The sequence below is a fragment of the Somniosus microcephalus genome, chromosome 4, assembly GCF_052327205.1.
Source record: "Somniosus microcephalus isolate GS21.2 chromosome 4, FLI_Smic_1.0, whole genome shotgun sequence".
Classification (NCBI taxonomy): domain Eukaryota; kingdom Metazoa; phylum Chordata; class Chondrichthyes; order Squaliformes; family Somniosidae; genus Somniosus; species Somniosus microcephalus.
The window spans coordinates 195,162,588-195,183,944 of record NC_140990.1 but is presented as its reverse complement, the minus strand read 5'-3'; positions in this window follow the sequence as shown (position 1 = coordinate 195,183,944).

The window sequence follows — 21,357 nt, the reverse complement described above, 5'->3', positions numbered from 1 at the left end:
GAATTCTCTGCCACAGAGGGCAGTGGAGGCCAGTTCATTAAATATATTCAAGAAGGAGTTGGATATATTTCTTAAGGCTAAAGGGATCAAGGGATATGGGGAGAAGGCAGGGACAGGGTACTGAATTTGGATGATCAGCCATGATCTCATTGAATGGCGGAGCAGGCTTGAGGGGCTGAATGGCCTACTCCTGCTCCTATCTTCTATGTTTCTATGGTTCTATCCCTAGAGAAGGCAGTCTGGCTGATGTGCTTCAAAAAGCAGGTCCAGCTTTTGGACAGGCTCGTTGCAGCACAGGCAGCTGAGATAAAGGAGTCAGCCCTGGAGATCCAGGACAAGGCTCTAGCAGGGGAGAAGTTACTGGTGGCATTGCAGGCCCTGAATCAGGAAAGGGTGCAGTTAATGGGAGAACACAAGGCCAGGTTGGAATACCTACAGTGCCAGGTAACCGAAGCCAAGGGTAACGAGTTGAGGTTACAGGAAAAGAACGCCCGCCTAGCGAGACAAGTAAGGGAGCAGGAGGAAAAGGTAAAAGAAGTAAAGGCAGCTTATAAGTTGGCAAGCGAACAGGGGTTTGAAGACGCAGATCATGGCCCCTGCAAGGAACAGATAGAGAATCGAGTCTGGCCCTAAGGAGGGCAAAGGGCATGGTGTGCCTCATAAGCCTGAAGGCAGCCCAGGTCGAATTTACAGGGAACCTGGGGAGAACGGTTCAAACCCCACTGGTAGTGCCAAGGGACGACCCGGTTGAGGAGCAGGAGGTCCCACGACCACCACCCATAGTGCCAGGTTTTAGCGAGGTCTGGCAGCAAGGGGGGGTGAAGTCAGGGGTAGAGAGGCTAGAACCAGGGCCGATGTGCCCAGCCCAGCATCGGAGGTTCGGCCCACCCGTTAATGGTGAGGATGAGGGACCCCTCCAAAACCAGTTCGTATTACCCTATAGCACCCAACAGCTTTGGGCTATGGTGAGCCATATCCCAAAGCTCACCGAGAAAGGGGACCCCTCGGTCCACTTCAGGGAAGTAGAACAGGCAGCCAGCTCAACAAATGCGATGGTGCTGAGCAGGCTAAAATACTGCTGTTCTCTTTGGAGAGTAAGCTCCTCCAATCCCTCTCTGACGAGTGTAAAAGGGGGCAGGGTGGGTATGAGGCGCTCAGGGATGAAGTTCTGGAGGCGATGGGGATGAATGAGGGAAGTCCTTTCTCCCGTGTAGAGAAGGCAGTGCAGCTCGCAGGGGAAACCCCGCAGACTTTCACGGACAGGTTATGGCCGGTGTACAGGCGTGCCTGTCCTGGGGCACCTAACCGTGCGTTCCTGAACGGGGATCAGCTGACCCACTGGCTCCGTTGCTTGGTAGCGAACAGCTTGCCACAGGTCCGGGCCAAGGCGGAAGTCTGGTTCGACCCCAGGAATCCCCAGACCACTGAACTTACAGTGATCAGACAGTTGACCCTAGCCTATAAGAACGGTAGGGGAACCGATGCACGCCCACCTAAGGGAAAGGTGCATGAGGTAAAACCCGGACAGGGTAGGAAGGAGTGGCATCAGGAAGGGAATAACTCTTCTAGCAATAAGCTCAATTGCTATGGGTGTGGGAAGGATGGCAATTGGAGGAAGGAGTGCAAAAACCCTTGGAAAGATAGCAAGGGAAAGAACTCCACAACCCCAGTCCAAAAGGCAGAGACAAGAATCCCTCCTGCCGCGGTCGAGTCATTTTTGGACACCATGAGGTCCATATTGACTGGCCAAGGGAGAGTAGCAGCCACTACCGGTGCTCTGACCCCATCCGCCCCATCCAACCCACGGCCCTGACTAGAACCAGTGCAGCCTGTCGACCTGTGTCCCCTTGAAAACGATGAGGGGAGCAGGCCCTGTGTTAAGATGCGGGTGGAGACGGTGCAGGGGGGATATTCGGTGGACACTGGACATTCGGAAGACCCGACCAATCCACCCAGGTCTAACAAGGTCCCATTTAGCCTAATGGGAGTCACAGGGAATGAGCAGGCTGGGGAAATGGCCAAACCTGTGCCATAGTATTAGGGTCCCTCCCTACCACGTGGGAGGGTAACCAAAAGACCCACGAGGTGCCCAAGCAGAGGGCCAGGGAAGGAGAGTTCTGGGATCCCTGAAGAGCAGGCCCGGTAGCCGCAATCGGGACAAGGGAGGCACACAGGGGGTAGTTTGGCCCCGGACCTAAAGCAGGTCCAAGCCCCTAAGATCCCGTCCCTAAGGCCATTCCGGTAGGAAGAAAGAGTGGGGAGTCCATGGAAGGCCCGTTCGGGGCAGTGGACGAGACTTTAAAACAGGCTGCTAGTTACATTAATCAGTGTAAACTGTTTAAGCCCGAGAGGAGGGAACAGCCAGTTGGGATAAGGTCTGAGGATAGAGTTCCTCAGCCTGCAGCGGAAACAAGTTCACAGACTGCACAGGCAGGTGCTGTGGCTTGTTTAAGGGGAGGGGCTGTAATGATATCAGCAAATAGTGATGATATTTGTCTGTGTTTGATTACTTATGCCTTACAGCATATTTGTCTGTGTTTTTGATTGCTTGTGCCTGAGCAGCAGAGGTCATGTGACCGAGAGAAGCAAGGCAGACAGTTTTACTTTCAGTTTCATTCTAGATGCATCACAGCATGGTGTGTTCTGTAAAGGCTGTTAAAAAGAGTTGAATAGACTTTAGATTAAAACTCATTCTCTTTCATAAATGAGTCGTTATTGAACCCACAAAGAAATCAATACATGATGTCAGAAGTGGCTGAAAGAGAAAAAATCTGAAGGTAGCAACTCGATGGGACAGTGAAAGGAGTTGTGGCAAGTAAGCGAAATCAGCTCTCCACATATTAGCAAGCCAGAAGAGAACATCGTTGCTTACCATTAGAGAATTGCTAACGAAGTGAAAAATGGAAGGTTTACTCCCACCGACGACGCTTCAGTTGTCAGGTAATGTGGCTGAAAATTGGAGGAGATTCAAACAACGTGTAGGGTTGTATTTATCAGCAATCGGAGCTGACGAGAAAAGTAATAAAAAGAAATCGTCACTGTTTTTACATGTCGTGGGTGATGAAGCGCTCGAGGTGTATAATAACTTCACATTTGATGTTGATGGAGACAAAATGAAGCTAGATAAAATAATGGAACAGTTTGAGGCCTACTGCATACCTAAACGCAACGTGACCTTTGAGAGGCACAAATTTTTCACATGTGTACAGAAAATCGGCGAGACTATTGATCAGTATGTGACTGAACTGAGAAACCGGAGCAAATCGTGTGAATTTGGGGGACTCACAGACTCGCTGATAAAAGACAGACTGGTGTGTGGTATTCCAGATAATGGTCTAAGGGAAAGACTGCTACGAGAGCAAGATCTAGACCTGGGAAAAGCCATAGCACTGTGTAGGGCTACAGAGACTGTGAAGTTGCAGGCAAAGGAGCTGTTCAGTGACAGTAGCTGCAACGTGGATGCAGTGAGAAAGAACGGATACAAACCGTTTAACAAAGAGAACGCCAATGTGAAAAAAGAGACGTGGCCAACAAATGAAAATGAAAGGGACAATCGGAAGTCATGTAGTCGATGCGGTACACAGCATCCACCAAGAAAGTGTCCAGCATATGGTAAAACATGCAATAGATGCAACAAAAACAACCATTATGCCCGTTGCTGTAAGAACCAAGCGCAACAAAGCAAGGTCCATACAGTAGATGAAAGCGAGATAGAGGAATTCAATGTAGATGTTGTGTCTGAAAACAAAAAAGAAGAAAGAGACTGGATGTTGACACTAAAAGTGAATGACATACACATTCCATTTAAATTGGATACTGGAGCACAAGTTAATGTGATATCAGAGACCGATTTTAAGAGAATTAGACCCAGACCAAAGTTACATGGAATACAAGTGAAAGTGACCGGATACTCAGGTACTGATATACCAGTGAAAGGAAGATGCATTGTCAAAGTAACACACAAGGACAGAGAGCACACGCTAGCATTAATCGTGGTGCCAAAGGATGTGCAAGCCATACTAGGTTTAAAAGCCTGTGAGAGACTGAACCTGGTAAAGAGAGTCCTCGTTGTGGAAAGTGAAAGAGAGACAGTCTATGATGAACTGAATGTTGCGTACACACCGGGTAAGCTGATGTATACAGCAGACACGTTGTCCAGAGCTGTTGACCCAGGAGAGCCCGCAAACACAGTGAAAAGACTGAAATACAAGGCAAAAGACAGTGGAACTGACTTCGACCAGAGCATGCTTGTATACCGCACAACGCCGCTCGAGTGTGGTATGTCACCAGCCCAACTCCTGATGGGACGTCGGCTAAGGTCAAACCTACCCATCCCGGAGAACCTCCTGAAAACAAAAGAGGGGGAGAAAGTGAGGAAGTTCAAAGAACAACCTGATCACGCAGCTGAGAACCAATCATCTGAGGCAACAACTCAGATTCAAGGACAATCAATCAGAAAATCCTCAAGACACGTGAAGCCTCCTGAGAGACTCATTGAGCAAATTTAAGGACTATTGTTATAGAAGGAAGTAATGTTATCTTATTCTTTCTTCAAGTTCTAGTGTATTGACATATTTCATGTGAACACACAAAGCAAGGGTAAAAAACCTTGATCATGATAATGATAATGTAAGTTCATTAAATGTTGTTAGTTAAAAGTAAAATACTTTTGTTTTAAGAAAGGGAGATGTAATGATATCAGCAAATAGTGATGATATTTGTCTGTGTTTGATTACTTATGCCTTACAGCATATTTGTCTGTGTTTTTGATTGCTTGTGCCTGAGCAGCAGAGGTCATGTGACCGAGAGAAGCAAGGCAGACAGTTTTACTTTCAGTTTCATTCTAGATGCATCACAGCATGGTGTGTTCTGTAAAGGCTGTTAAAAAGAGTTGAATAGACTTCAGATTAAAACTCATTCTCTTTCATAACTGAGTCGTTATTGAACCCACAAAGAAATCAATACAGGGGCCATCCCACCCACCGATTGGGACACTCCCCCACTCTTCTGGGATCCAGATGAGGAGGGACCCGAGGGTGAAGACCCCGCCTCTGGTCCAGGTCCAGATGGGGAGGGACCCGAGGGTGAAGACCCCTCCCTGACCCAGGTTTAGAGGAGGAGTGACCCAAGGGCGAAGACCCCGCCCCAGACCGAGATTTGGGACCTGGGGGCGGAGACCCTCAGCCTGTAGCACCAGGCTGCGAAGAGTTACCTGCCCCTAGCCCAGGTTTGGGAGACATAAAGCCTGAGGAAGAAGATCCCCAGCTGGCAGTAGTGGTAAGTCCACAGACCGCACCGGAGGGGGCAGTGGTTCGGGTTAAAGGCCCACCAGCCAGAAAATCCCCACCTGCCGAAGTCCCTAGAAGGTCCCCACGGACGCCCCCGCCAAGGAAACAGTGGTCACCAGCTCCCCATTTAAAAAGGGCAGCCTCTCGAGTGAGGGATCGGTCTGAGGGCAGAGGTTCCCAGCCAGCAGGCACAGGCTGTGAGGGACCGAAAGTACAGGACAGTGCGGCCACACTGAAGGGAGCAGTGTGCCGCAGCCTGAACAGGAATTAGGCTGGCCGCCCGGAGACGGGCGGCGGATGTATATACTTTAGGTAATTTAAGTTTGGTATTATTAAGTTTTGGGTGTTTGGTTTAAGTTAAACAAGGTGGTGGGTGCTATATCCGTGTATCTTAATGTTGTGTCCTTCAATAATCAGACTGCAGGGAACGATTCAACAGGTGTTAACTGAATGAGGGTTACTCTAGAACTAACTATGCAGATCACTACTCAGGGTTTATATACAGGTGTGGTCACTGCCGGTACTACAGTATACAGGAGCTGTAAAAAGTAGTTCTCTCCCTTAAGGTATATATATACATTACATACATTACAATTCCTCCCCTTTCAGATTAACAGTACCATAATACTCATTTAACAATTAACATTTTTAATATACAATGTTATATGAAAATAGTCCATTCATATATTCAGTCTCTGGGGAGGCTTCCTGATTCTTTCTGGATAACGTCTTTCCCGAGTGTCTCGCTCTTGGTGCGGAGGCGATTCTAGCACCCTGTCGTCAGTTGATTCATCAGCTTCCAATGCTATTGTTTCTGAGGTAGATGCGACCTGTACGTTGGGTTCCTCACCAGGTACATATGGCCGAGACATGGGGTTGACTCGTTCCTGTGACTCTAGGATTTGGTCAGCATGGCGTCTCACAATGTTCTCCCCAACATCCACTGTGTACATTAGTGGCCCCTGCCGTCTGCTGGTTGCCATTTCTCTGTTCAGTAGTCGCGGGCCAAGACTGGTTGCCCTACATTGAAGCTCCTTGTCAGCTTCTCATTGATGTGCTGGAATTGCTTACTCTCAACATCTCTTCGCACATTTGGTCTGAGCAAATCCAGACAAGATCTCAACCTTCGGTTAAAGCACATCATGGCCGGGGCCTGGTTGGTGACTGCATGTGTCGCATTTCTGTAGGCTAACAGGAAATTGTCCACCTTATGCTGCAGTGGAATGTCGTCATCGCACATGGCCTTTACTGCTTTTTAAAGGTTTGTATGAACCTCTCAGCCAATCCATTTGTGGCTGGATGATACGGGGCAGATGTGTAATGCCTTACCCCATTCCTTTTCATAAATCTTCGAAACTCTTCGGACACAAACTGTGGTCCGTTATCAGAGCAAATCTGCTCTGGCAAGCCGTTCCTGGCAAAAATGGTCCGTAGGACTGCAATAGTTTTCTCCGTGGTGGTAGAGGACATTTTGATCACCTCAGGCCATTTCAAGTGCGCATCCACGGCTATTAAAAACATTGAGTCCATGAATGGACCAGCAAAATCAATATGCACCCGTTGCCATGGATATGAGGGCCGCTCCCATGGGTGTAGAGGGGCATGTGGTGGTGCATTTTGGACCTTCTGGCATCCTGAGCAGCTCTTTGTCAGGTCCTCGATTTGCTGATCGATCCCCGGCCACCACACATAAGCCCTAGCAAGGCTTTTCATTTTCACCCCTCCCAGATGATCTTCGTGAAGCTCATTGAGCACTCTCTCCCTTAACTTGGGTGGAATTACCACTCGGGAGCCACACGTCAAGGTCCCCTGGCATACTGACAGCTGTTCTCTTCTGGATGAGAATGCTGGCAACAGTGAGTCGCCATGTGCTGGCCATCCCCTCACCAGCAAATCATATACGCGAGACAGTGTCGGGTCATTTCGGGTCTCCTTCTCTATACCAGCGTTAGTTACTGGCAAGCATTCAATTATAGTCGAATGAAATATTTCGACAGGATCCACTGCTGGTGCTTCCTCCGCAGTAGGCAGTGGCAGGCGTGATAGCCCATCAGCGTTTCCATGCTGTTTCGTGCCCTTACACTCGATTTCATATTGGTGCGCCCCTAGAAAAACGGACCATCTTTGTAGCCGTTGCGCAGTCATCACCGGAACGCCCTTCTTTGGATTAAAGATGGAGACAAGTGGTTGGTGGTCAGTCAGCAAGGTGAACTTCTGCCCGTGCAGAATGGGCCAGAAATTCCAGGCCAGAAGCGTGAGTACGGTCGGGTTACTCACGCATCTGGCCGTTGGAAATGCCGGTGTTCAGCAGGAACAGCGCACGCGGGGAACGCCGGCATTTCCAGACCCGAGGTCTATTCACAGCGCGTGCGACTGCACAGGCAGCGCTTGCGCAGTGAACTTTGTAGATTTCACTGATGGATTCAGTGAGGGTAAGTCCCTAGAACTTGCACTTAAAAAAAGCAAGTGTAAAGTTGTTCATTGGCTGGGGAAGGAGATATATTTTATGGAGGAGCTTATGAAATGCAATATTTAGGTTTGGGAAAGGGAGGGAAGTTATTTTAAGAAATTTTAACTAAGTTTTAAACTTTAATTTTTTTTTTTTAAACGGGTTTTCAGAACGGTAGGTAGAAGGAGCAATTGTGGCTGTGTGAATGGAATGTGAGAATGAGTTATGTATGTATGTCCACATATATTCCTTTACGTATGTGTATGTATGTTTTATATTCCTTTACTAATGTGTATGAATGTATATTTTTAATTATGATTTTCCAATAAGTTACTTTCTCTGAAAGTCATAATTAAATAATACATTCATACACATAAGTAAAGGAATATATACATAACACGCAAAGGAATATATACAGACATACATACTTTCAGAAGCTCCACGATAAGAAATATCTTCCTCCGCAGCCTCTGGAGCAACTGTACCCATGCTTTTTTCATGTGTAAGTTGTAATGACTGGACCTCACTGAAAGCATTAATGAAAGCGGCGAATTATACTGCGCACGCGCTGCCTGTGCAGTCGCACGCGTTCTGCCTCTGAACCCCTTCGTTCAGAGGACAGGAAATGCTGGTTTTCCCCACATGCACTGTGCATGCTGAAAACCGGCATTTCATCCGGCCAGATGCGTAAGTACCCCGACCGTACTAGCGCATTTGGAAGGGAATTACTGGGCCAACATTTTACATGTCAATAAAATAAAAAATTTAACAATTGCACAACTTGCCCCCTCGCATCTGCGACTGAGGGTCCAAGGAGGTGCATTGCGCAAGAGGTCATCATCGTACGTATCCTCACACTGTTCCCTTTGGGGAACTGTATGAAGTGGTGGAAGGATTTATGGCCGTGATTAACGCTCATTCCGTGACCGTAACCATCTTTGAACCAGCCATTAGGGTGGCTAGTCCTATGGCGGGTGGGTTTTACGGGCTCCCACAACCCATCTGAGGGGGGGGGGGCCACCAACACCCACGGACGCAAGCATCCCGCTGGATGTCCACCCAGAATTTAAAGTTGGAGCTCCGACTCCACTTGCCGGGACTGTCTGGAGTGGGGTTCAAAACCCTACTCCTTCTGGCCCAGCGGCGGGGATGCTTACTGCTACGCAAAAGGCCCACTCCGCACAAAAGGTGACACCCATACGTTTCCTGCGCCTTTTCCCTCCCCGTGACTGGAGCCCTATGCTGCCATTTCACGTTGCTAATTGGATTGGGCCTTTGTCATAGCGGTAGGATCCCCGCCGCTGGGCCAGATCAGGGTAGGGTTTCGAACCCCTCTCCAGACAGTCCCGGCAAGTGGAGTCGGAGCTCCGGCTCTAAATTCTGGGTTGACATCCAGTGGGATATTTGTGTCCGTGGGTGTGGGTGGCCCCCACTCCTTGTATAGCTTGTGGGAGCCCGTAAAACCCTCCCGCCATAGGACTAACCGCCCTAATGGCTGGTTCAAAGATGGTTACGGTCACGGAATGAGCGTTAATCATGGCCATAAATCCTTCCACCACTTCATACAGTTCCCCAAAGGGAACAGTGTGAAGACACGTATGACGACGACATTGCTAAATAAATAAATGGAATTAAAAAAATTCTTTTAGGGCTTTTAAAAGTCTTTAAATTGCTTTAATTCTCTTTAAAACTACTTCAGATTACTCAAAATAATGTAAACATTTTAAAAAGTTTATGAAAGTTACCAAAATCTTCAAAAAACTTCCAAAAACCTATTTAAACTGCTGCTTTGCATGTAAAAATGGTTAGCAGCTTGACAGAAACATTGGGGGCGTGTCCAGTGAAACTGAGACCTCAAGGGGCGTGTCTCACTTGCACTGCACGCTCCTGACTTCGCGCTGGCTGCACTCCTGGGCGGCGTGACGTCATACGCTGCCCGGGATTCTTCTTCTGGAAACACCAATTCCAGGCGTCCCTGGAGCTGATCGGCAGTAGCGCGGGGTAAGTGTAAATACGGGGCTTGCACACGCTGCAAGCCCCGTTCTGGAATTTCTGGGCCATAGTGATTGAACTTTTTCACTCCCCACACTAGGCTGAGGGCCTCCCTGTCAATCTGGGCGTAGTTACGCTCGGCTGAGGTTAGTGACCGAGACGCAAAGGCTACTGGCCTCTCCGAGCCGTCCGAGAATTTGTGCGACAGCACCGCTCCAATGCCATAGGGTGATGCATCACACGCCAACCGAATTGGTAGTGCTGGGTTGAAATGAGCCAGCACCTCTTTTGATGTGATCAATGCTTTGCTCTTCTGGAAAGCTCATTTACATTCATCACTCCACTTCCATGGTACCCCCGTTTGCAGTAGGGTGTTCAGTGGGTGTAGTACGGTAGACAAATTCGGCAAGAATTTATGGTAGTAGTTCACCAGCCCGAGGAACGACCTCAGTTGTGACACATTTTCCGGTGCTGGAGCCTTGACTACTGCCTCAATCTTTTCAGGGGACTTATGTAACCCCTCTTCATCAATAACATGGCCACAATAAGAGATCTGCTTCTGGAAAAACTCACATTTGTGGCGATTAGCTCAGAGCCCATATTCCTTCAATCTAGTGAGCACCTGCTCCAGGTTGGGGAGGTGATCACTGTCATTTTCGCCCGTGACCAGGATGTCATCCAAATAACACTGGGTCCCTGGAATCCCTTGCAGGACTTGTTCCATTGCCCTTTGCCAAATAGCCGGAGCTGATGCTACCCCGAAGACCAGCCGGTTGTATTGGTAGAGACCTTTATGAGTGTTGATCATGAGGTACTGTTTCGAGGCTTCTTCTACCTCCATTTGCAGGTACGCCTGGGCCAGATCAATCTTAGTGAAGCGTTTCCCTCCAGATAGCGAGGCGAAAATATCTTCAATCCGTGGAAGCAGATATTGTACAGTGTGAAGGACTGCGTTCACTGTCACCTTAAAATCCCCACAGATGCGAACATTCTTTGGTTCCCCAGGCGTATTACTCAACGACCTCTTTATTACAGGAATGATGGGTGTAGCCCACTCACTCCAGTCCACTTTGGACAGTACTCCTGAACGTTCCAAACCTTCCAGCTCTGCTTCGACGGCTGGGCGGATCGCATAAGGTACCAGTCTGGCCTTAAAAAACTTTGGGCTTGCATTTTCCTCTATTTTGATCGTCGCTTTTATGCCTTTTAGTGTTCCGAGTCCCTGCTGGAACACTTCTTGTGCGTCAGTTAGCATTTTTGACAGTCGTCCAGGTGTGACGTCGTCATCCTTTTTGGCATCTACAGTCAGTGTTTTTATGGAATGCCAATCTAGCTGTATCTTCCGGATCCATTCACGTCCTAGTAGTGGTGGTCCTCCATCTGGCAATACATATAGGTCCATTTTTGGTGTTTCCTTGCCGTTATATATAACGTTCACCCTTATTTTTCCTTTGGGGTAGACTTTTGCCCCGTGTACGTCTTCAAGACAATCTTTGTATCTCTCAAGGGTATATGTGAGAATAGTCGCTTGTAGTCACAGAAATCACAGAAATCACAGAAACCCCACAGTGCAGATAGAGGCCATTTCAGCCCATCGAGCCTGCACCGACACATATCCCACCCAATCCCCGTAACCCCTACACCAACACATATCCCACCCTATCCCCGTAACCCCACGTATTTAATCCCCCTAACACTAAGGGTCAATTTATCATAGCCAAACAACCTAACCCGCACATCTTTGGACTGTGGGAGGAAACCGGAGCACCCGGAGGAAACCCACGCAAACACGGGGAGAATGTGCAAACTCCACACAGTCACCTGAGGCCGGATTCGAACCCGGGTCCCTGGCGCTGTGAGGCAACAGTGCTAACCACTATGCCACCGTGCTGCCTTTTTATGACTGTTAGGGCTGATCCTGTGTCCAATTCCATTTTCACTTGGACTCCTGCTATCTTGAGCATGACCCAGATAGTTTGGTGGTCCTCCGTTTTGATCACATTATATAGTTTCAGACAACCCAGCTCCTTGCTTCCGGAGTCTGTATCACTCTTCTGTTCGTCTGAACTACTCTCCGTCACCTTATGTACCTTCTTGTACTTCTCCTGTGGAGATTTCTTGCTGCTGGTTTTCTTTCCCGACCTGCAGACTCGTGTTATGTGTCCTACTTTTCCACACTGTCTGCACACTTTGTCCTTGAGCCAGCAATCATTATGGTCGTGTGTTGTTCTGCCGCAGCGATAGCACTTCACTGTTCCGTATTACATTTCATTTGTGTCATATTCTTGCGGTCTCCGTTGTACCTCTGCAGCGCCCCGTGCTGCTGCTTCATGTGATACTGCAATGCTGAAAGCCTTGTCCAGCGTAAGATCCTTTTCTAATAGAAGCCGTTTCTGGGTTCCTTCACTTTGAAGCCCACACACAAACTTGTCCCTTAAAGTATCTGCTAGTCCCGTTCCAAACTGGCAGTGTTTCGATAGCTTGCGCAGTTCCGTTAAATACTCAGCATTACTTTCATCTTTATGCTGGTTCCTTTTGTGATACTTAAATCTTTCTGCTATCAGCAGCGGTGTAGGGTTTAAGTGGTCCTGTAGGATTGACACTATGTTTTCAAAATCCTTTTCTACTGGCTTCTCTGGGGTTACTAAGTTTCGTAGTAAGCCATACATTTTTGCACCCATTGAATTCAACAATACCAGCGCTTTCTTGTCATCTGGCACTTCATTCGCCTTGCAGTATACTTCTATGTGTTCGACATGTGTCGTCCAATCTTTGACTTCATTGTCGAACGCTGTGATACTGCCACTCTTCGGCATTTTTGGGTGTGGTTAGACTGGCTTATAATGGCGTCTCCCGCGCTTTCCTTTCTTCCCCGCTGCGGCTTAAAATGGCGTCTTCCGCGCTGCTGCCAACGCCGCTCTCGGCGGTCCTCATGGCAATTGGCGACACCCTGTGGGTTTTGTGCACTGCTCCTGCACTGCTGACAATGCCGCTCTCTGCGGTCTTTGTGGCAATGGTAGCGCCTCGCGTTTTCCTGCGCGCCTCTCTCCCCCGTTGACGCTGCTCGGCCCTTGAACACCGGCTGCGCTCTGCTCTCTCTCATCTCTCTCCCCGTTGACGCCGCTCGGCCTTTTTCTGTGCCGCTCGGTCGGCTCTAGCCGCCGCTGTCCGGGAAGGGTCTGCGCAGTACCTGTTGCCAACCCGTTTCGCTGGACCACCGTGACTGGAAAGCCAAGCCTGGCTCTCGACAGCCTCCCCTGCGATGCTCAAATCTCCGCTGGATGACTGGGTGGTTGCCCGTGGTCGACGCCCGTGCTTCTGGACACGACCTACTTCCACTGTTCTCCAGGAGCGAATCCCTGGGAGGTGATGCAGAGTTGCAGGTAGGTTCGAATCTGCGTCGTCGCCAATGTTATATCCGTGTATCTTAATGTTGTGTCCTTCAATAATCAGACTGCAGGGAACGATTCAACAGGTGTTTACTGAATGAGGGTTACTCTAGAACTAACTGTACAGATCACTACTCAGGGTTTATATATAGGTGTGGTCTCTGCCGGTACTACAGTATACAGGAGCTGTAAAAAGTAGTTCTCTCCCTTAAGGTATATATACATTACATACATTACAATGGGTAGTTTTAAATAAATAGTAGTAATTTGTTAAGATTGTTTATATTGAGTCGAGGTCGCAAGACTCGACTATACTTCACCCAAGCCAGAGAATCTCCTCGGGACCTGGCTATATTTTCTTGTATCTCTTTGCAGAGAGGATTTCAGGATGAAGGGGGGCGTACTCCTACTTGCCCTGATAGGACTGAGCATTGGAAAGCGAGGTGACGTGGAGGAATCCCACATCTATGGGTGCTCAGGAGATAGAGCACCGATAGTTACCGACGGAAGTGGCGAATGGGATGTGGAGGAGCTCGCCGTCTACGTCCACGAGCGAAGGTGGCCAGGGTGGTTGGGGTCCAATTCGTCTCAGTGCACCAGCCAGAACGGGTTCACGTACGGGGAGGCCTTCCTCCTGTGCCCCAGGGTACAGGTCGTTGCCACAAGGGTCAGCGTCACCGTAGGGAAACGTGTATCCTTAACATGCAAGGGACAGATTCCTTTGGATAGGTGGTGGTGGCTCAGAAAACTGAGCAAGGAAACCCCGCAGTTGAGTGGGAACGGTTGGGGAACAATACCCACTGGACGATTACAGGGACTCACGGGGGATTGAGTGTGTGCTGGGACAAGTGGTGGGAACCGGATATGGGGATTTATGTCTGTATGTGGGGGTCAGAGAAGGTCTGCCCCACAGGCATAGCCATCATTTTCCACCGGCAGTGGCAAGATGCCAGGGAGGGGGTGAAGTGGGATTCCAGCCTGAAGGCGTGCACGGTCCCATACTCCCCGATCCCAGTCAATGCCACTGAACTTGTGACCCGCCCCCGAAAGCCCCTGCCCATGACCCAGGCAGCAAGGACACACAGGGTGGGGTGCCCCGCCACCACCAAGGGGCCAGGGAATGGGCTGGTACTTGTACCTACAGATCAGGTGCTGTACCAGGGGGTACACTATGCGGTAGCCTCCGTGATTTTAAACCACACCGAGGTACACTTACAAAGAGACAGAACAACTATACCAGGCCCTGTTAAAAGAGATGTTTAGGAAATTTTACAAGTTCGATTTTGCCAATGTCGACAAAGCAGAACTGTACACCACACACCATGAGTTTTTGGGTAATATGGGGAGGAAAAGAAGGGGAGCATGGAATGATGTTTTTACAGCGTTTAACACAGGGTCCTCTGTCATCAACAGTTTGGATGACATAGAATTGCAGACACAGGTAAATGGTTTAAAAACACAGTTGAAGAAAATCTTGATGGATGAAAACAAGGTAGTAGGCTCAGAGTTACATGAGGACCAGGCCATGATGGTCCATTTAAAAGAAATTATAGCTGAGCTGGAGAAGCACGCAAAGACCGTAAATGCCCTCATAAGAGAGGACAGAAATGCTTCGGACCAGGCTGCGCAGAACGAGGTGTGCGTGCTGTACGGGGCATGGTTGCTGGGCGAGGGCCGCAGTAACCTGAAGGATTTAAAACAGGGTTTAGTCCCCTCCTGGATCAGCAACAAGCACCTCGCAGCCCTCCATCCGTTTGAGAATGCATTCAGCCCGTGCCAACTCCGGCTAGCTTCTGAGGCCTACCCAGTCCCAGTAGATTGTGGATGTTCAAACCATACGGTCATGCATATAGTAGTAAGGATGCCGGTCATGGGTGGGACAGCCCGACCCGCACTGGTATACAGGGTAGAGAACATTGGAGTCATTCAAGGGGGTGCACATGTCCGTTTCACAGCGGTCCCACCTTATGTCATAAAGTGGGAGCACGCTATGACAGGTACTGACCTCTTGGGGTGCCGGAGCTGGGGAGCACACATAATACTGTGTCCCCTGCACTTGAACGCCTATTCAAAACCACAGTGCGGGTTTAGAGCTGCTGGTGCAAAGCCTATAAACTGTACCATGGAGGTAATGGCACAAGACCATGTTCCCCCACAGGTAGCATATATAGGAGGTGGGACATATTGTGTCAGCACAGGTGCACCCCACTACCAGCATGGACAGCATAGCTGGTGTCCGGTAAGTGACAGCAGTTTCTGCTTTAAACCCGAGGCAGAAGTTCAAGTGGCCCAGGAACGAATTGTCCCCATTCCTGAACCCTCCACTGTTCACCTCACTGTAAAAGAGAATTTTACCAACCTGCAAAATTATGTAGCGCATTTCAGCTACGAAATTCCCCCTCTCCCAGAACATCTTGCCAAAATACTCAAAGCAGTAATAGTCTCACAGAAACATTTCTACACTCTGGAGCAGAGGACAGTAGAGATAGGGGCCAAGATATCAGACATTGTAGTTCCACCCTGGTGGGACATTTTTGAAAACATAGAGGTCCCTTCGTGGATTAGACTGGCTTCCCACATCCTCGTGGTTTTCCAGCTGGGAATACTATTGTACCTAGTGTGCACTCAGTGCAAGGGAAAAGGCCAAATACTAGAATTCTGAAACCAAAGGACCTGGAAGGAACGTTATGTTAAGGTGGAGGGAGATATACCTGTTTGAATTTTTTTGTTTGTGTTTCTGAATAAAGATTGTTATTTTTTTGTGTTCATTTTTTATTTTTAATAAAGATTTTCAAATTGTTATGTTAATAAAGATGTATGTGTAACAAGTGGTGCAGGGGTGTTGGTAACCCCCTCCATGCTGGGATGTGTGAAAACACCTGTAATCTGTCTATGTATGCTTATGTACACTACATTTTTTACAGAATGGGAAATGCATGTGTCGTGGGATCTTAGATAGGCAATTACAGGGGAAGATTGACTATGGAGGGTCGGGAATTTTGCTCACCTTGTCAGGATGGTACTTAAAGAGAGTTTAGTATCAACAGGGGAGAGTGTAGGGTTCTCAAAATTCCCACATTCCCCAAAAGTTATGGATAAAGGGACCCTGCATGGAGAAGTTATTAAAAAAGGGTACCCAAAATGGCTTCTGTAACCTCGTGACCAAAACGTACAGGATTTTAAAAGCAAGGCCCTGCAAAAGGCAGGCACTTTCAAAACCTGAAACAAAACCTAACATGCATGAATCTGTGAAAGACTTTGTGAAGCCAGACAGCTAGGTAAACACAGAATATGCATTCTTCATCTTGGAACAGATCAAGTCAGAATGGGCATAATCTTGAGGCCATTAAGTTTCTGCATACATAATCGGTAACAGCTCACAGTAGCGACCAAGCCAGGAAAAGGACAATTAAATTTCATAAATAACAAACAGCCAGGATATCGAAGCCATTAAACCAGGAGACAACCGCCCCAAAAGCTGTTAAAGTGGATGACCGTAATCACTTTGGATGAGCTTGCCAAAAGTTAGACAAAGGACTGACCTGATTTAGCGCGCAGATAAGGGATGGAGAACCGGGTATAATTATAGGCCCACCGGTAGCCAAGCTCTCTCTTGCTCTTGCCGCTTGCTCTTCGCTCTCGCCCCTGGCCTCGTTGCGGGCTCTCTTCTCCCTCCCCGCGCCGTTCAACACCGAGGATGCCCATTACTACACCGAGGGCCAAACGCAGGAGGAGAACGAGACCCGATTCAATTACGCACAGGACATACAGGGCCACGAACGGGCAGACGAGACGAGACGAGATAAACGGTTAAGGCAGAGAAGGGCAGCGGAAAGACGCGTTGGGGGACAAACGGCCTAGTTATAAGCTGGCGTTTGATGAATAAGTTGGCGTTTGAAGCATGGGTAGTAAAAGCATAATGACAATATAAACCGCCAACCGAGCCCCAACCGTAATAAAACCATCGGCCAGAAGAACAAGAAGACCCATCGCGACAAAGTACTCAACGAAGACGTTAACGGAGGAAAAAGGAGGGTGCTTCGCACAAACAACTCCATTGCCGTGCCCTGTGACCATGTGACAACGACACACCCCAAAGGACAACAAGAGTGAACCCCAAAACCCACAACCAGTTAAACCAACAGGTTTCAAATTGGTGAGCATGAACCCCTGGCCCCTCATAGCTTAATCTGGTTAGGTATTGGGAGTGGAAAAGGATAAGGGGATTTTAATGTGTTTGTTCCCTCAATGTGCCGTGTGTTCCCCATTCCCAAATAAGTGTATTGTTTTTATATGCCTGTAATTATCCTAGTAATTCTCAGTATTGTGATTTTGTTTTGCCTTTAATAAAAATTACGGTTTTGTTGCACCGAACCAGTCTACTCGTTTGTCTGTATCACCACCTGTACCTAAGTCCAGTGTCTAGAACCGAGGGACAGTCAGGGGCAGAGCTGACTGGGCACACGCCACCCCCTACACAGCGGACCTGCCTCTGAACCCGCCCTCTGAGTGCTAGTAAAATTCAGCCTCCTGTGACTGCAGGGACTCCTAGTTTACCATCCCCTACGATTGCAGAGGAGTTGGTGCTCGATATCTCCATTGTCTCTTCCTCCTCATGTTCAATGGCCATCTGCCTGTTGACTGATGTTTCTTTGAATCATGAGCAATTTTCCACTGCAGGGAGGGAAGAATTTTCAAGCTCTGTAACACTGTCCAAACCTTCCCATTTCTTTCTTGTCATCTATCAGCTCTTGAGAGTGAATATTATGGCGGTGTGAGAACGTTGACACGGAAGGTGACATTTCACAAGACAGGCATTCGAGGAGAGATAATTCTGGAGGGATGTAGGTGACACAGTAACTGTATTTGTGAATTCCTTGCTCACTGTGACACCCGATAGGGTAGCACAGGAATAATTACGACATGCAGTACATTCATTTCTCTGTGACTCTATGGTACAAATTAGATTGTCACATAGCTGCCACAGTGCCTATCTTTGGCACCTTGTCAGATCATTGAACCTTTTCCTACATTGCAGTGGTGTCCTGCAGGCCATGTCGACCCATTTACTGAGAGTGCCATTTCTTCCAGGTTGCTTGACTGTATGCAGAATATTTGCCACCTGCCCCCAATAAGGCACCTCTCTGCTGCCTTATCTCAGATAAGAGCTCCAACTCACTCTGAGAATCTGCAGCTCTTCTTTCCCTCCTGTTCACTGATACCATCTCCACTTCCTGACTTTGCCCCTTTAATTGCAGACTGCCTTTCAATGCCAACACATTCCACCTTCCTCGGCCCCTTGTGTTTTCTGAGCCTTCAATTGATCTCAGGACTCATGGCTTTGTCCTGCCCAGCAATTTTAGAATGAGCTGGGGCCAGGATACCTGACAGGACCAATGTCTAGGCCCTCGGACAAGTCGAAGTCCCACCTCAGCGCACTTCCTCTGGCAGATCGCGGGACTTGGAACTTTGGAGCCTCTGATTCTATATTTGAAGAGCTCAGGATTTTGAAGGCGGGTGTGTTGGAACGGAGATCAGTCACGTTTTAAGTCATGAAAGACTCTGGGGGTAGCTTCTTGAGTGTCCGGACCTCGCCTGCTGGCAGTGTGGACAGACCAATCCCTGGCACACTGCCAATGGCTTTCCAATACGTGCTACCAATGGGCACGATGTCCTGCCACCAATGTACAAGGGGAAAATTACCCTCTCTATGTTTTAATATTACTTAATGGGATTTCATAGCTGGCAAACAACGCATCCATTCTAAAGCTGTTTGCACTGAGTGCAACCTGGGTAGATGGAATATACAAACTCCTGCACCAGGGATCCCATTATTAATGGCTCATAGCGATGGAAATAGAATGACTATGAATTCCTTTACTTCCCTGATGGGGCATGGGGGTGGAGGATGGTAGTGGAGGGGTTTGGTGGGCGTGGGATAGAGGGGTGTGTTGAGGGAGGCAGTTGATTGCCTGCCTCCATGCATCGCCTCAGGCAGATGGAGCAGGAAACCATCGAGTTATTGAGCCGGGGAACAGCCAGAAGCACTGGTGTTGGTGAGGCTGGAGCAAGCCCAAAGCAGGGTGTCTGCCTTTATTACTATTATCCCTTTCTCCTCTCACTATCCTGCATGTACATGGTGCGACATCTTGCTGCAGTCTAGTGCTGAATGTCTTCAATTCCTTTCTTTACTGTCACCTCCATAGTAATCTTTGCCCCTTCTCTCTTTCTCTAGGTCCTCCACATCCTTTGAGAGATCAAGCAGAGCTTTGGCGCTGGGCAACCCTACTGAAATAGAAGCACCAGCTCTGAGATTGGCACAGTTGGGATAGAGAGTGAGATAGAAGCCGATGCACAGCACAGCACTAAAACTGAAGAGGCAGCAGTGGAAACGGAAATCCAGTTAATTGTTGCCAGAGGACAGGCCCAAGTCCTGGCTCTGCTATAGGAGATCAATGTACAGACCAAGCCCGGATCCTTGCTCCGCTATAGGAGATCGAGATGCAGACCTCAGAGGCTCAGCACACAGACGGAGCTCCTTGACATGTACCAGCAGTTGTTAGAGCTATTGGTCAGTCTGCCTATGAGTTACCGCAGCATGTTTGAGAATATAAAGGCATTCTAATCCATGTATGGCATTCTGACCAGTGACGTGAGCATCCTGCAGTCGACCATGGAGAGTGTGGTCACCTCTGTGGCCACAGCAGACGGGACCTCTGCACAGGAGTCTGTATCACCAGCTCAGGCAGCTTAGATCGAAGCTCAAACTGGTGCCATTCAACCTTTGGGCTCCTCAATATCCACCAGCTTCAATAGGCTGTTGGAAAACATTGATCTGTGCTTCCAAAGCATCTCTGATCTCCTATCACAGATCACTGGGAGTGAGGTCCTGCAGGTCCATGGGAGTGACACGTGCTCAATGGAAATGGCACGCACGTACTGCCCTCTCTCAGGCCTGCCACCCATTGAATCAGTGCCCACCATGGTGCATGAAAGGCCAGGCTGCCCCGGCATCAGCTGAGATGTCGCAGTCTCCAGTTGTCCCCTCAATGGCCCGAGCTGCTAGATGTTGCGGACCACGAGAATCTCAAGGGCACACATCTCAGCATCGTGTTGTAATCATTACCCAAGTTGTAAATCCTTCCATGCCACTGAAACATCGATATCAATATCTGTAGCTGCCCCTTAAAATACTGCTCCTAAATGTCAATTCTGGCCTTCGCCACCAGGGATTGCTGGTGGGGCCCGGCCCTCAGCTCTTCTGCCGTTTTGCCTGCCAAGAATGGCATTGGGGTCCTAATCGCATCATAGGACTCCGACTTGAATATCGTTATTAGTCTATTGTTTTGCTCAGGCGGCTGCCCAAGCCACCTAACCGAAGGACCCCAGGAAAATAGTGCCAGCAGCACCATTAATGGACATGGAGCAGTAAATCTGCCCCCGCGACTTTTGGGGCTCCATCGCCCCATTTCTGCCAGGCGGGGAGCCCTGAAAATTTATCCCTGTACGTTAGGCTAAAAACTATTAATGAAGAGCATGAAAATCTATAGCCCTTCTGGAACATTCTCACTGTAAGTTTGGTGGGAGTACACCAGAAGAGCCCGATACTAGCTTGGGACCCAGGTATGCCAGCTTCTGTCCTGGGTATTGATGTACCCACAATGGCTTGTGGGGCAGAGCTTTGCCCACCTAAAACATGACTCTCGAGGTAAGAGGGGGCAGGGCTGGAGGCAAGCAGGAGTTCCTATATCATCCGCCAGCTTTGCACCTTCACCACGTGATGCTGGCAACCTACATGTAAGCGAGAAAGGGGAAGAGGAAGTCTGCATTTCTACAGTCACAGCTGCACTGTGAGCTTCACTGTTCTCCTCCAAAGCAAACGTTGGAGAGAAGGAATTCCAGATATTTTTAATATATTATTTTCCTGTTCCTACCCAACAAAAGCTCCAATTAATCAAGACACTGTGGTCATTTAATTTGTGGGCTTTCTGTTAAATTTGAAAACGTGATTCTAACAAGACCAGATTCAGCAATCTGCACTGTTTGCTTCGACCCTATGAGCAGGGCTCCACTTTCACAAAACACTTCATCCAGTCAGAGATTTAAGTACCAGGCAGCCCAGCGATTGAAACCTCCACACGAGTAAAGTAAGCAGACTTGATGCAGTGCCATTTCGTCCACCTTGCCACACTCAGTTTCAGCAGCAAAAGCCCCAGTTCACCAGCAGCTACCAGTAGAC